This window comes from Rousettus aegyptiacus, unplaced genomic scaffold (assembly GCF_014176215.1).
Source record: "Rousettus aegyptiacus isolate mRouAeg1 unplaced genomic scaffold, mRouAeg1.p scaffold_m13_p_11, whole genome shotgun sequence".
Lineage (NCBI taxonomy): Eukaryota > Metazoa > Chordata > Mammalia > Chiroptera > Pteropodidae > Rousettus > Rousettus aegyptiacus.
In genome coordinates this window covers 31,284,540-31,296,592 of record NW_023416286.1, presented here as the reverse complement: position 1 = coordinate 31,296,592, position 12,053 = coordinate 31,284,540, and the positions used below count along the sequence as shown (strand labels likewise).

The 12,053-nt window shown below is 38.1% G+C and overlaps 1 long non-coding RNA gene across 1 annotated transcript in view; it reads left to right on the top strand.

The window, feature by feature from the left end:
* Positions 1 to 11,225: 11,225 nt before the first annotated feature.
* Positions 11,226 to 12,053, top strand: part of LOC107509434 — a 687,588-nt gene continuing 686,760 nt past the window's right edge. The window contains exon 1 of the long non-coding RNA XR_001596541.2: positions 11,226 to 11,317. This is a non-coding gene — a long non-coding RNA (uncharacterized LOC107509434). The remainder of the gene's footprint in view (positions 11,318 to 12,053) is intronic.

The window sequence follows — 12,053 nt, the reverse complement described above, 5'->3', positions numbered from 1 at the left end:
TAGTTAAGAGTCTTTTCTCAAATACTTTCCTCAGGTAGAGCATATAAATTATATACTCTGTGATTTCCTATATAGTCTCAAAATATTTCTTTCTCTCTGACACATGATTACCATCTTGACTGGGTATAGGATCCTCGGGTAGCACAGTTTTATGTGTTTGTCGATGCTATTTCATTGTTCTCTTCACTTCCAATGTTGCACAAGAGAACCCCAAACACAAGTAAGTGCTCCCATTGTAAGGAATCTGTACTTTCGCCTGTGCTGCTTATATTTTTTCTTTGTCCTCATCATTCAGGTTTACAAGATTTGCCAAGTGTGTTTCTTTTCTCATCAGAACAGTCTGGAACTCAGCGAGCCTGCTCAGTCTATTGGGCCAGGTCTTTTTTCATTACAGAAAAATTATCCCCTATTATTTAATTATTGCCTTTGTTCCATCTGTTCTGTTTCATCTTTCCAGAATGCCTATCAATTTTATTATGCATTTCCTGAATCTGTGCTACAGTCTCTTTCTTATTCTTCAGGATTTCCATCACCTTATATTTTTGCCCTTGATCTTCCAGGGCCTAAATTAATAGTTTCTTCCTCCAAATAGCCTATTAATGTTTTGTGTGCGCTCGTGTGTGTGCGTGTGTGTGTGTGTGTGTGCGCGCGCGTGTGCTTGAGCGTGCGCACATATGTATTGCTTCTGTGTTTCCTCAAGTACTTTCATTATTACTTTAAGTTTTCATCTCACTCCTCTAGGAGGTATATTTTGAACCTTGAGACTGATGTTCCTTTGTTGTCCTGCTATACTCTCCAAAGATATCCAAATTCCAGGAACCTGTGACTATGTTTTTGTAGATGACAAGAAGAACTTCGCATATGTGATTAAGTTAAAGTCTTGAGATGGGCAGATGATCCTGAATTAAGTGGCTGGGCCTGATCATTATAAGAGTGATCCAATGATCCTTATAAGAGTGAGAAGAGTTAAAGTTAGAGGAAGCTACATGACAACAGAAGGAGAGGGAGAGAGGTGATGTGAGGACAGAAGCCGAGGGGTAAGGGGTCAGATATTTCAAGATGCTACATGGCTGGCTTTGAAAATGGAGTAAAAAGCCATAAATCAAGGAGAGAGCAGGGAAATAAAACAGATTCTACCCTAGAGCTTCCAGAAGGAATGTAACTCTACTGACACCTTGATATTTGCCCTGTAGGACCCATTTCAGACTTCTTTCAGAACTATAAAATAATAAATTTATATTGTCTTAAGCTGCTACGTTTGTGATAATTTGTTACAGAAGCAATCGGAAACTAATACAGACCCTCTCAAACATGTGTCTATTTTTTTTTTTTGTTCAGGACATTGGGGCTCCGATGTGGATTTGAGTTTACTTGTAGGGTCAGCAGTCACCAAGTAATAGAAAGTGGTGTAGAAGTAGTCATAGCATAGCCCATGTTGGGGACAACCGAAGAAGCTTCTTGGCATCTGGCTTCCATATACACTCAGTCTCAAGCCAGTTTAGTAATCTGTCCATGGCTTCCTTCTATCTTGTTCTCTTCATAATAAGAGAAACTCAACATTCTAACATGGGGCCAATATTGATCTTTCTTATGGGGTTTTAAAAGTATCTGCTTTGTAAGCTCTTTTTCAAGAATCTGCTGCTTACCAGGCTTTGCCCTAGGTGTCTGATTTAGTTTTCATGTGTTTATTGAATCCTCGGGAAAATAAGCCCCACACCAGTTTTCTCTTGGAATCCAAAAAAATACCTTTTTTCCTCATTTCATTTAGCTATGAATTACTTCTAGAAAGTCAGGAGAAACAAAGAACTTGAAATTAGAATCGGAAGAGAAGTATTGTCTGTTTCAGGTGGTAAATTATAACATTTTATAATGACAAAAATAATAAAACTGTGGAATAATAGGATATCGCTAGAAATCCAGATCAACTGGGATCCAGAAAAAGGCATTTAAGTGACCTTCAAACTATCCAAAATATTCTAAGAATATTTTAGAACAAAATAAGTAATTTGTATCCATAATGACACTTCATATCATAAAAACTAAATATTTAAATGTAAAAAAAAAATGAATCTACAAAAGTCATCATAGAGAATTTGAGAGAATTATATACAATGCTGAAATAGAATTTTCCTAAGTGTGATACAATATTCAAAGGCCATAAATAAAAACAGTGAGTTTGACTATTTTTTTATAAAAAATTGTATGGCAAAGAAATCACCATAATCCACGTCTAATATATAAACAGCTTCCGCATACCAGTAAGAAAAAATGTAACAGCCCAACTAAAAATAGTTCACACTATAAACACTACAAATGGAAATTAAAAGAGGAAAATGACCAAAGATACTCTAATAAGTTAATATCAAATTATAATGAATAGCTTTTCTATCTTTTAGATCGTCAAAGCTTAAAAAGTTTAGTAACACCTATTTTAGCCAGTGTATGTTGCAGTCATTCTCAAAATTTCTCATGGATGTCTAAATATGAAATACCTATCAATAGGAAGGTAAGGTTTGTTTGTCTCTGTATTTCTAATGTTCAAAACATTCTATAACACAGGACAAACTCGATTTATATTAAAAAAAATACCTAAAAATCATGTTCTGAGAGTGTTTACTATAATTTATTTACTAAGAAAGGGACTATTCTAATGCATTTATAAAAAAAAATTGATAAATAATTGAAACAAGAGCTATGCCAATTAACTCCCAATCGAAAATGTAATTAATTATACACAGTTATTCTAGAACATTCTAACTAATCAAGACTTTACCATAACTAATCCTCTTGTCTTTGGGAAGATTCAGATCAGATCATCTCAATGCAAAATACATTTTTTGTATTTTCATTATTTTTACTAAAAGATATTTTTCCTTCGATGTAGAGATTTTCTTCTACTAGCAATGTGTTTTCAAAATTTTATGTAGAAGTCACAATTATCAGCAAGGTACAGTAATTAATAAGCTCACATAGCATACTATTTATTGACAACACTGATTATTAACTTACTCAGAGAAAAATCTTCTGTTTTTCATGATCATCATTGAAATTCCAGTAAACTGCATCAGTAAATTACACATAATATAAAATTTAAAAAAATATATTTCTAAATTCTTTATCTTCATGTGTCTGAGTAAAAGAATTTCAGCCTATATTATCACACATTAATATGTATAATTAAATCTCGTTGCAACATATTTGGAGATGAGTATATTAAAAATAATAAGTAAAAATTTAGATCCTTGACCCTACAAATAAAGTATTTGCGACATTATTTTTTTAATTGAACTTTCCAAATACTTTTCTCTGCTGTGGACATGATTCTTAATTAAAACTGAATATATATTAAAAAACACAATAAGTGTAGATTGTGAATTTCTATAATTTTAATATAGAAAATACCCTCTGATGTAAAGTCCAAACTAGATTTAATTATATATATATATTTATTTCTTTTTCAAAATTTTAAGATAATCCTGTACTTTCAGATAGAATTAAAATCAGTTTAAAATAATAAACTATTTTATTCCTTTCTCTTCTCCTTTTAATTCATTGAAAGTAAGAATAACCATAGTGACATGAATGTATATATTGTATGGTAGATATTATCTTAGTAACAAAAGAGAGTGAGAGAATATGTGGTATATTATGATCCCTTTCCAAATATATTAATAATAACAGAAAATGAATAAAGAAGTCTATTGTCTTAACACATATCTATTTGTTAGGCAAACACCTGCATTAAATGCAAAGCACTCTGTCATTGATATGCTTACCATTTTCTCCTAATGACCTTGAAGCTTAATGAAATTCACATGAAAGATTTTACTATGCCTGTTTAAAGAAAGCAGTTAAAAAGATGCAGATAGCTTTATAAAATTGAATTTCATTTTGTTAAAAATAAAAAGTCCTCTGTTCTCATCTATTGAGAAAGTAAACTGCTCCAACTCAAAGCAGTTTACAAGCAACTTTCATGGTCTTTGTTGTAATATGGCATTGTCTACTAGATTGACAAGTGGTGCAATGCTCTTTGAGGACTGATTTCTAAGGATGTTAAGAGCATGAACTTTATTCTCTTTAAATACCTTCTTAAATACAAGCTTCAAAACAAAGTCAACCATTGATCCAACTGTTTAAAAAAAGATCTCAGTGTTTGACAATGGAAAACACTACAAAGAAGAAAATGTACATTAATCTACTTTATTGTTTTCAGTTGACAGAAGTAGAGGTACAGAGCTGTAGAACAATGAGATATGTGTATGCTTTGCTCAGCAAGGTAAATCTACATATAGTCACTAGTGGTTAAGATAAAAGAAATCTTTAGAGTGCCATATGCTGACATTTGGAAAGAAATCTATTTAATCTATTAATATCTCAAACTTTCCATGAGCTTTCAGAACATTTAGAGACTTCTTGATTTGTGATTCCCCTATATAACATGAGAATATGATTTCTTTGGGTTAAGAAAAGCTTTCAGCACAAGATCAAAAACAAAATAGGTTTTTATGAACTTTGCCACCTGCTCCACTGGGACATCTCCTGCCATGGTAACTCCCCTGGGGCGCTGTTGCCAGTTGTGAATAAGATTCCTTTAATTTATAAGAATAATCATATTTGTACAAAGAGGAAAGAAAAAGTGCATGCATAGACCTGAATTTTATTGCTTATCTTCTCCTAAAATAGAGAAAATCCGAATAAGGAGAATCATAAACTTACATTAATCTAGTACTATTTATTTCACAGTGTAGAACTCCTCGTCTAGAATCCTTCCTATATGATGTGTCCACATGTGTTAATAGAGGTGTCTAAACCCAAAGGACTTCTTATGTTTCGCAGTGCATAGTGCAGAAAATACACAGAGCAATGTCATGTTGAGCCATATTGGGGCCTAAGACAAATAAAATATTGGTAATACTGACCAGTTTATATTTAACATTTGGACATTTTGTTCATAATGTTTTTAAATTAATTCTTATTTAAAAATTGCATTAAAATAAAAATAGATCAATTGGATTACATCAAACTTTTGTGCATCCAAGGATACTCTCAATAGAGTGAAATGGCAACCCATAGAATGGGAGAAAATATTTGCAAATCATATATTAGGTAAGGGGCTAAGATTCAAAATATATAAAGAACTCCTACAATTCACCAACAATAAGACAAACAACCCAATTTTAAAGTTGGTAATAAACTTGAATAGACATTTCTCCAAAGAATATATACAAATGGCAAAAAAAAAAAAAGCACATGAAAAGATGCTCAACATTGATAATCATTTGAGAAAAGCAAATTAAAATCACAAGATAGTACTTTACACCTATTTGGAGGGTTATTATTAAAAAAAAAAAAACAGGAAACAGAAAGAGAAAAAGAAAAAGGAAATACATTAACAAAAAATTAAAAAAAGAAGAGAGAGAAGGAAAAGAAGGAAGGAAGGAAGGAAGGAAGGAAGGAAGGAAGGAAGGAAGGAAGGAAGGAAGGAAGGAAGGAAGGGAGGAAGGGAGGAAGGGAGGGAGAGAGAAAGAGAAAGAACAGATGTTGCCATGTTGAGGGGAAATCATAACTCTTGTGCACTGGTGAGAATGAAAATGCTGCAGCAGCCATGGAAACAATATGGTGTTGCCTCAAAAAAAAAAAAAAAGCCACAGAATTACTTTATGAATTTCACCTCTGGATATATATATCCCGAAAAATTGAAAGTGGGAACTTGAACAAATATTTGTACATTTATATTCATAGCAGCATTATTCACAATAGCCAAAAGCTGGAGGTGATCCAAGTGTCCATCATAGGATGAATGAATAAACAAATTGTGATATATACGCACAATGAAATATTAGCCAACTTTTAAAAGGAAGAAAACTCTAGAACACATGCTACAACACAGGTGAACAATGAAGACATTATATTAAAAGAAATGAGTCAGTCATTAAATTTTCAAATATTGCATGATTCCACTTATATGAATTTTCTGGAGCAGGCAGATTCACAGAGGCAGAGTGGAAAGGTGGTTGGTTGCCCAGGGCAGGGGGGGGAAGGGTATGGGGAGGTCATTGTTTAATGGGTAGAGTTTCAGTTTTGAAAGATGAAAAAGTTCTGGAGATCGATGGTAGTGATGGTTGCACAATAATGGGAACGTACTTTATGCCATTAACACAAAATCATTTAAATGGTAAATTTTATGTTATGCATATTTTACCACTATTTAAAAAATATAGCATTTAAGTATTACTTCATTCATTTATTTGTGGTTCAATTCTCACTTCATTTAAAGTATATACTGAGGAGAATGCTTCATGCGCTAATCTTTGTCTTCATCCCAGATAGTTATTTCAGTGTTTGTTTTCTTATAGAGGATACAATAAAATTTTCTTATCTGCTTTCTTTTCGTTAAACATCTTTTGTGTTCTTTTTTATAAGTTAAAATAGACTTCAGGACATGTTTCCATAGTGTAGTGATTAGCATTTCTGCTTTACATGCAGATGGTCCTGGGTTCGCACCCCAGTGGAGTCATAGTCCATGGTCTATGGCCATGCCCCCTGAACAAGCCCAATGTCTTACCTTAGAAGCTAAGCAGGGTCTGGCCTGGTTAGTACTTGGATGAGAGACCACCTAGGAAAACTAGGTGCAGTAGGTATAAATAGTAGTAAAAAAAAGATAAAATACAACTTCAGTTGCTAATTGAAAAATCTATGTTGGGTTCTGGTAACAAGGATATCATTTGTGATATTCAATTCTTTCTTGAGTTTGATTTCTCTCCTCCTTTCTCATTCAAAGCTTTGAAAATTTTAGTCTTAAAACTTATTTTAGCAGAAATAAATATTAAAAGTAATATTTGAAAAAAGTTCTCCAAAAGCTTTGAGAAATTTTACCTCTTGAAAAGACATTGCTTGGCTCCTGGCATTATTAACATGCTTATTTTTTAATAACTAAAATTTTTATTAATTAACAATAATTAATGGTTAACGTTAATTAGCTTGTTGGATCCCTCTGTCAATTATGGAGAACATTTTGTGATTGGCTTTATTTATACATAAATATTATACACACATCATTCCATATAAGAGATAATGTTTATATTACACATTGATAAGTATTATATTTAAAATGCATTTCAGGGACCACTATTAAAAAGAAAAATGTTAAATAATCTTTTAAAATATATAGATCCCTTCATTTATGTTAAACTCTCATGAATTTATGTACTTGTAAATTGTATTTAAGAGCACAGGACTTTTTAGTTGTCCTCACTGAAAAAAAGTACCACTAACTCCCTGAATTGTAAAGTAAGAATACCATGTGTTTAAAACTTTAGATTTTCACCCTTGTTTAATGCCAAATTATTCCCACTACAGCATTCACGCAAAATCAGATTTTAAAATGCAGATGTTAAGGCCAAGTGGGAATTTAGAACGTAAAGTTTCTCTTCTTACTGGGATAATTTTTATAGAGCATTCAAATACCTTTGAAACTCAATCTTTTGCATCTTAAGTTCTACTAAGTGCCCATTCTTCTACTGACCTTTCTAAAAATTTCTCATCTTAAAAACTACTTTTCTTATTCTATCCCTTTCATGGAAACTTCTGAAATCAGAAGGCTCATATTAATTTTTCCCTTTTTGTAACTGCTTTCATAATATAATAACTATTTCTTAACAGCTAACAATAAGATATCTTATTTTTGAAGATAGCATATGACTTTTTAAAATAACAGGGGTTTCCATAATAATGGTGAAAACAGAATCAACTTAGGTAAAATAGAGTAGCTTGACTTTTTTACCCTGTCACGTCCCAGTTCTCTAGCATTCTATTTGCAAGGCTATCATCTTCCTGAATTGTATTGATTCTTCTTTCATATATTCATTTAATAAGTATGTACTTTTGGCAACTGCTGTGTGACAGGCACAGCACTAAGTGCTGAAGATACAATGAAAATCCCTCTCGTGGAATTTATAGTGCAGAGCTGAAAAAATATATCCATTACATAATTTTAGATGCATGAAATTATAAGTTGTGGTGTATACTCTGCTGGAGAAGCCACAAAAACAAATAAAGGAGTCCCAAAATCATTCAAAGAGTTACTTGTCATCCTTAGCAAATGACCTTGTGTGGGGCTTGAGTTAACCTAGGTGGAAGGCAGGAGGAAATGGCTGTGTCTAAAGCAAACAGGACATTTGCAAGGGTCCTAAGGAGGAAGGAAGAAACTCAATAACCAAAGAATCAAATGTAGTCAGTTTGAGGAAGGAAGGATTAGTGAATATGAGGCTAGAGATCTGGACACCTTGACTTTAAGGATGACTATATTCAAGAGCTTGTATCCAAGGATTAAGCACAATCACATTTGGCACACAGTTGGTAATTTGTCTTCACACGGATAAAGAGAAATGGCACTGTTCTCTCTGGCAAATTAACTTTCTCAGTGCCCAGAATTTCTATAACCTTAAGTTCACTATCAGTTAATCCACTGCCCTTCTTTTTTTCCCCTTTGGGGTGGAATTGAAGAATTTGTCCAAAGGCTTCCTGATCTTTGCCCGAACTTCATCCCGAATGTAGTGATTAAAGATGCCAGAGGTAGAGAAAACAGGCTGAGTTAAGGGATCTGGTGGAGGGTACATCCTTCTCTACTTTGACAGGTGAGGCAAGCATAGGAAATGTAAGCCTGGAGAGATGGATAGAAAATCATTGATTTATAATGTGTAAATATGAGTATAAAGTCAATGATGAGTATACCATATTAGGAATTTTTTAATAGGAACAATAATTATAAATGCTGAAAAAATTTAAAACCAATACATGGTATATATTAAGAATACATTTAAGTGATTTTCAGTAGCCATTTTGAAAAACGTAAATTTATATTAGCCCTAAGCATTCAAAATTTCAATGCTTATATGTATTTTTACTCCAGGGTTCAAAATAATCTTTGTTATATTCGAATTTTAGTTTCCACATCTGTAACGTAGATAATCACATACTATGGTGAATCAGGCTAGATGTTAATGTGTATGCATACACATGCATGTACACACACACACACACACACACGAAAATTGGCAGCTAATTATACGCAAGGCTTCTGGCAAAGTATGTGTGGTTTGCCAGTGTGCATTCACTATTTTTAAAAAATTGCACTATTTTTTTCACCAAATAAAATTATGACTAAAGTGTACATTATAGTTGGACATCATAGTTTCAACATGCTGAAAGAATGAGTATTTTTTCCCCCACATTTTCCCAATTCAGGATTTCACCTGTTCCTTGTTTGACCTCTGGGGGGCTTACTCCAGATGTCAATGAAAATGTAAGGTACGTAAAATATCAGCTCTCTAAGTAGTATTTTTGTATGCTTACCAGGGAAATTTCTGAGTAAAGATCTAAAACGTTAATGAATAAATATCTAATGGATACATTTCAGAAAAATAGGAAGATATTCTTGGACACAAAAGAAAGCAAAAACAAAAACAAAAAGTAAGTGTATACTGTAAGAAATAATGGTAAGCACTGTAGCGTCGCAGTGTTTCTATACCTGGAGCGCTAGTAGGAAATAACCCAAGACTGTTAGGACTTTGGAGGGCAAATCGCTGAGGAAAGGAACCTTGTTTCCAGGTCTAGGGCTGAGATTTGCATTCTAGCTTTTGGGCTGGTGCTTGAGAGAGATACAGGTTCTTTTTTAAAATCTAGCTCTATTCTAGAACGACTGTCTTTTGATTTCTTTCCGTTTTCATGACTGAATCATGAACGGTTAAAAAGCCACCAAAACAACACAACAAACAATAACAAATAAACAAATAAAATGGGTTTACCTAATGGAAAGCCTGGAAGGGGTTTGCGTTAGGGAAGCTTCTCCGAAGTAGGGTCGGGAAGAAGCAAGCGGAAGACCGATTTCATTGAATCAGAACTGGGCTCTTTCCAGATCAGCTTTCAGGATGAATGGATTGGGGGAGGGCGGCGGGATTTAAGGTCATCTTTCCCGCAGGTTTGGGAAGCAGGTAGACTCTCACTGAAAAACGGTGGCACCAGCGATCAATTGTTGTTTGAGAGCTCATTTGGGACCGAAGGGTAGCAGCAAAGCCATTGGCGCTCCGGAGCTTGTAGGTAGATGTACAGCGTGCCAAAGGCTTCCCAACCCGAGCCCGGAGGCTGTGGTCTGGAGACACCTCTTTCATTCCTACAAGAGTTAAGCCCACCCAGTAGCGGCGCAGGGTGCTGCACCAGCGTTGACAGCACCTTTCCTGGGGGTCCAGGAAGAGGGGTAGGGGAAGGAGTGGGGGAAGCCTAACCGCCTAGCACTTAAACCACCATTAAAAAAATGCAAACTCGCGTCTTCCGTGGTTAAACGGTAGCGGAGCGCATCTGAGCGTCCCCGAGGGGTTAGGACAGGCTGAGGGGAGAGCGGGAGAAGATGCGGGAGGGATGGTGGTGGTGGTTGGGGAGGGGGTTGGGGCGGGAGGGGTGCCTGAGTCTTCTAGCCTCTGGGGCGGAGGAGGCTGTTGGGTCCGATGCACAGAGGCCCGGGAGGGAGGTCGCCACTCAGGGTTCTCCCCGCTTCCCGCTCTGCAGCCTCAGGCGCGCAGCGCACAGTCCAGGGGCAGGGAGCGTCCTCCCCACAATCCCACTGGCTCTCGTTTCCCCACCACGGCCCGAAGTCCCTGTGTCCTCTCCCTCTCCCGGCCCTGCCCATGCTCCTGGGTGCCGGGGCTGTCGTCCCCGCGCCCCTGCCCGGCGCGCACACACCGGGCCAGCCGCAGCCTCCGCCAGTCGCGCGCAGCCCCGCCACGCTGGAGCTGGAGCGACACGCGGCTGGCCTCGCAGACGAGCGGGAGGAGGCGGAGGGGGCGGGAGGAAGGCGCGGGGAGGGGGACGGAGAGAGGAGGAGGAAATAAATAAATAAAACAATAACCTCCGCGCCAATAAGAGCGAGGGAGAGAGAAAGACGCTGCCAGAGAGCCACCAGCGCCTGTTCGCTCGCCTCTGAGAGGCTCTCCTTGCGCGCGCGCGCGCGTGTGTGTGCGTGTGTATTTGCTGGGACTGGACCTGGAAAGTTCAAACTAAACGTGTTGATCTCGCCGGTTGCCGAGGCCGCGGCGGAGGCTGCCCAACTTCTCTGGGCCAAGTGACTGGCCGTGTCAGCGTCCTTGGCGCAGCAGCGGCCACTCGGCCCTGCGCCCAGGCGCGGCGGCGGCGGCGGCGGCGGCGGCGGCGGCGGCTGCGGCTCCGCGCACCGGGAGGGAGCCGGCCGCCAGGGCTGGACTCTCGCCCCGCCACCTCCAGCGACGCGCTCTCCTCTGCCTCCGCGCCAGACCACCGCAGAAAGGTACGTGGCACTTTCATGCGCAGCTTTAACCCTAGCACACCCTGCGTGTATTTTTGGTTGCCTAGATTCTTCCCTTTCCAGGAGTGGTCACCATTTGTCAAACTTTACCTCCGCCTCGCACATGCCGGTGGCAGCCGCAGCCGCCCTCCCTGGCAACGTGGGCACCCTTTGCTGAAGGGAACCGAGTGGGGGGAGGGTCCACTCAAAGCGGTGTTTCCCGTCTGGATTAAGATCTGGTTCCCAAAGTCGCAGGTCTTACCTTCCCGGGGTGTCCTTTATTATGATGTTGCCTGTGATGCTTGTAATGGTTTTTCTTGGCCCTTCCGCACGGAAGGACGTGCAAGTTTGCAGAGAAAGGTACATGTAAAGCAGGGGAAGTTTGCAGCGACTTGACTCCAAGAGAGGAGTAACCCTTTCTTTGCAGCAGCAGCCATGGTTTTGAAGCAGCGGCGGCGGTGGCAGCAGGGACAGCGGCCTGGCCGATGGCGGCAGCTGCACTTTGTCCCGTCTGTGACTAGGAGAAGGAGGAAGAGTGCGGCTGCCTCGTCCAAGGGTGCGACACTGGAGTTGCCCGCGAAGATGCTGCGGAGGAAAAATCGAAGGGCTTCCTGACTGCTTAGTAAAATCATGTCTGGAGAGGCACTATTTTCTGCAGTATTTATGTACTTACTGATAGGCGTGCTTTAAAAATCTCTTATAAACTTTTATGCATATAGTTTTTATTTCTAAATTAGGT